Source organism: Melanotaenia boesemani, chromosome 14 (assembly GCF_017639745.1).
Source record: "Melanotaenia boesemani isolate fMelBoe1 chromosome 14, fMelBoe1.pri, whole genome shotgun sequence".
NCBI lineage: Eukaryota > Metazoa > Chordata > Actinopteri > Atheriniformes > Melanotaeniidae > Melanotaenia > Melanotaenia boesemani.
In genome coordinates this window covers 35236838-35241731 of record NC_055695.1, presented here as the reverse complement: position 1 = coordinate 35241731, position 4894 = coordinate 35236838, and the positions used below count along the sequence as shown (strand labels likewise).

General features: G+C 39.1%; 1 long non-coding RNA gene across 1 annotated transcript; it reads left to right on the top strand.

Moving 5' to 3' along the window:
- Positions 1-2156: 2156 nt before the first annotated feature.
- Positions 2157-3743, top strand: LOC121652629. The gene is made up of 2 exons (XR_006012641.1): positions 2157-2269; positions 3462-3743. It is a non-coding gene; the product is annotated as an uncharacterized LOC121652629 (long non-coding RNA).
- The last annotated feature ends 1151 nt before the right edge of the window (positions 3744-4894 follow it).

Genomic DNA, 4894 nt, shown 5'->3' with positions numbered 1-4894 from the left:
TAGCATTAGCATAGCATTAGCATGTTAGCATTAGCAGTAACATAGCATTAGCATGTTAACATTAGCATGTTAGCATTGGCATGTTAGCATTAGCATGTTAGCATAGCATTAGCATGTTAGCATTAGCATGTTAGCATAGCATTAGCATGTTAGCATTAGCTTGTTAGCATATTAGCATTAGCATGTTAGCATAGCATGTTAGCATTAAAATGTTAGCATAGCATGAGCATGTTAGCATTAGCATGTTAGCATAGCATTAGCATATTGTTAGCATAGCATTAGCATTTTAGCATGTTATTAGCATAGCATTAGCATATTAGCATGTTATTAACATAGAATTAGTATGTAATTAGCATAGCTTTAGCATATTAGCATGTAATTAGCATAGCATTAGCATATTAGCATGTTATTAGCATAGCATTAGCATGTAATTAGCATAGCATTAGCATATTAGCATGTAATTAGTATAGCATTAGCATATTAGAATGTAATTAGCATTGCATTAGCATATAAGCATTTAATTAGCATAGCATTAGCATATTAGCATGTTATTAGCATAGCATTATGAAGTTTTAAAATATTATTTGTTGGTTTTAAAAGATTTGTTCACCACCTGTAAATATAAATCATCAGAAGGAAGAGTGTTCAGAAAATCCACATTTTTAAAAGAAGGCAAAAACACCAGAGATTGAGTACAATTGACAATTCTTTGTTGAGCCAGTAATAAGAAGCAATACATATCTCTGTCAGAGGAGGCCTGTTAGCTTAGCTTCTGGTCCACTAATACATGAAGTGTCGGGACCCTTCGGTTCAGCCAAAAGACCCGCCTACCTAAGTTATCCTTCTCATTTATAGTGATACAATGCATTGTGGCGATGTGCGTGCATGTAGTGCGCATTCATGTGAATGTGTATTTTGCAAGGTGGTCCCTCTTTCTTCCGTCACTTTTTCTTCCCAGGCTGTTTTCTTCTTTCCCACAGTCAGTTGGGTGAGATCTGCAAAACAAGTTTTATCCTCCCTATTTCTGCTTATTTGTTATCTTCTCAGTAGCTTTCTCTTGCTGGGCACCAGAACAATTTTCAAGGTCCCTTGCCACTTTCCTAGCATTGTAAATGCCGGACTCAGTAGCCCTGTCTCCTGTTAATGTGAATACACTATTTGTAACCTGCAAAGCAATGATAACAATTAAGCTGTAGTTCTATTAATTAAAAGGAGAGCCTAATGCATGTTACTAAAATCTAAGTATAAAATGTAAATGAATAAATGACTAAGAATGCGTATAACATATTAGCAACACATAAGCATATTAGCATGTTATTAGCATAGCATTAGCATGTAATTAGCATAGCATTAGCAAATTAGTATGTTATTAGCATAGAATTAGCATGTTATTAGCATAGCATTAGCATATTGTCATAGCATTTGCATATTAGCATGTAATTAGCATAGCATTAGCATATTAGCATGTTATTAGCATGGCATTGGCATGTTAATAGCATTGCATTGGCATATTAGCATTTAATTACTATAGCATTAGCATATTAGCATGTAATTAGCATAGCATTAGCATGTAATTAGCATAGCATTAGCAAATTAGCATGTTATTAGCATAGAATTAGCATGTTATTAGCATAGCATTAGCATGTTATTAGCATAGCATTAGCATATTGTCATAGCATTTGCATATTAGCATGTAATTAGCATAGCATTAGCATATTAGCATGTAAACAGCATAACATTAGCATATTAGCATGTAATTAGCATAGCATTAGCAAATTAGCATGTTATTAGCATAGAATTAGCATGTTATTAGTATAGCATTAGCATGTTATTAGCATAGCATTAGCATATTGTCATAGCATTTGCATATTAGCATGTAATTAGCATAGCATTAGCATATTAGCATGTAAACAGCATAACATTAGTATATTAGCATGTTATTAGCATGGCATTAGCATGTTATTAGCATGGCATTAGCATGTTAGTATGTAATTAGCATAGCATTAGCATGTTAATAGCATTGCATTGGCATATTAGCATTTAATTACTATAGTATTGCCATATTAGCATGTAATTAGCATAGCATTAGCATATTAGCATGTCATTAGCATATAGTTAGCATATTAGCATATAATTAGGATATCATTAGTTGCCGTTCGTGCCGCTGTCCTACATTCAGGGACTGTCCCATCGCAACCTGCTGGGGGAGGACTACACCGACTGCTCCTTCATCTTCCTCTACATCCTCTGCCCCATGTCTATCCGACAGGTAACCTCTAAACACCTTTCTGACGTGAGGGGAGGCTGGAAACCATAGGTCCAACTTATTCTGGTTCAGGGTCCTTATTCACATCAATCTGCTGGAAGGAGGGAGGGAAGGAGGGATGGATGGATGGACGCCGGTGGACAGAGAAATATAAACGCTACTAAGTTATTTTCATTTACACTATATTTTATTTATTCTTACTTGATTTAATTTTACTAGGGGTGGGACTTGATTAATGATAATTACCAGCTTTGTAATTAATTAATCTTGATTAATCTAATTTTAATAATAATCTTTGTCTCAAAAAGCAACATTTTTTTATTTAAATGTATTTTAGTGGACGACTGAATCAAATGACAGACGCAGACATTAATATTGTAAACTCAGCTCTAGTCATGTCTGATTAAATGCAATTAATTAATTTCAATTCCAAACAGTAGAAACAGAAATAAAAAATATTCCTGGACCAAATGGAACAGATCTGAAGTTAAAGAGTCATTTTAAATCCTTTAACCAGCAGCTCCAGCTGTTCTCTGATTAAGAGTCTGCAACATGTTACAGAACTTTAACTTTCCAAATTTTTCCTCCACCCTCTTTATTAATTGCCATTATTATGTGACGGTAAGCCTGGACGGGATCAACCAGCAGCAGCTTCCAGCCTGGTCCTGGAGCAGAGGGAACGTCTGCCGGATCTGGGGCCTTATTTCTAAAGCTGGCGTAGGTACAAAAACTGGCGTACACCGATTCTAGTCAACTTTTGGAATTTATAAAAGCCAGACTTGGTGGGAGAATGTTCCTACTTCACAGCAACTCTGACCATGGTGATCACACAAAATCTTTGAAAACTGGAAACTGCGAAACCAACGGTCCAGAGTAAAATCAAGGAGATGATGAGGTGGAGAGTCTGCTGCCAACATTTATGGCAGGGTTGGGTCTGGTGGTCTGTTCGAAGTTAGGGTTCATGAGTTTCATCCGCTCAGATCTGCATCTTTCAAGCCGAGCTGCAGATCTGAGCAGCAGTGTTCCTCACTCGTCTCGAACTGCCTTTAGACACAAGGAACATGTGAGTTGATGTGGCTGGTTTCATCTGTAGATGGAACGGAAGCTCTGTAACCTCTCAGAGGATGCCGGCAGCTGAAACTGATTTACGGTTGTGAATTAAATGAATTTTGAGATGAATGTCTTCTTCTACCAGAACATCCAGAAGATGCTTGGCTTGGCGCCCTCCAGAGCTGCAACCAAACAGGCTGGAGGCTTCCTGGGACCTCCTCCTCAGACGGCCAAGTTTTCCTGATCGGCCAGAGGTCACGGCCCCCTCTGCACGGCGCAGACAAGACCTACATGCTGGAGCAAACATCAAGTGCAGCTGCTGCACTGCTCATTCACGTCCTCTAACTTAACCCTGGTCTTCATTAGAAATTAGGAGAAGTTCTTAAAATTCTGTTAATTATCAAAAGTAATAAACATCTAGAGTGTGGAAAACAATGATTGTGGAAGCGTTTCTGGGTCCTTTGTAGTCATCTCACAAGGTTCTCTCTCCATCCTTCTGGTGCAGACTTCGTTTTTACTTAACGTAGGACTGAAAAACTTTATAAGGGCAAATAGCCTAAAAAAATTATCAGTCACTCTCCAGAGTGATTATCAGACTTTTTAAAAGCCATTTATTTTTACCTGGCAAAAAGATTTTTAAAGAAGACCAACTCGGTCTTCATCAGGGTTGGTGTCTGCCATGACTCACACTTCTGTGATAAATCCCACAAATGAGCCAACCTACACCCACATGCATGCTTACCAGCCGACAAACAAGTACGTGTGTGTGCCATTGATTGGCTGAAGCGCAATGATGAGATATCATTGTCAGGAATGCTGACAGGAGGGGTAGTTGGCATCTGGTGAATCATATATTCCAGAAGACACCTGAATGATAAACACTACTATTCCCCCATTACAAATAATCCACTGTAGAGCTGATGGAAATGCCAGATGAAGCCAGCAGTAGATTGCAGAGACAGAAAATTATTTCTTATTGAGCAAAAATCCATAAAACCCTGTCAAATCCACCAGGCAGGCCCATCATCGGTGGTAACAGTTTAGTCCTAGCATCCTGGAACCACTTTCAAAACTTACTGACCACCAAATTTTCCTCTGTGACAAATGTGCAGTCCTACATCCAGGGCACCACTGAAGTGTTAAATTGTAGCTCCACCCCCTACTTTCCGCGTAACTCCACCATTTTGACAAATGCCTGATACTGCAAGGCTTGTGGTGGGAGGTGCCGGGTGATTAGGGGGCGGAGAGTGGGTGGGTCAGGATGTACAGGAAGAAATGATTGACAGACAGCAGTTCAGCTCACTGGCAAAATGGAAAACCAGATTCACAAAGCAGCGTCTTTGAGATGGAAGACTCCAAGTTAAGAAGGTGAGTATTCAGTCATATTGCAGCGTGGTATACGCTTCCCAGGAAGGACGGTAAAACTAAGCCGACCGTTATTGTTGATTCCTGTGATTAACTCTCTAGGTGCTTCTCCTCCTGTTAGGTGGTAACCTCCTCCAGCCAATCAATGCCTGGGAGTGTCTTATAAAAAGGACTGAGGATCGAACATTCCACCTTGTTTGCAGGGCCAGCTCG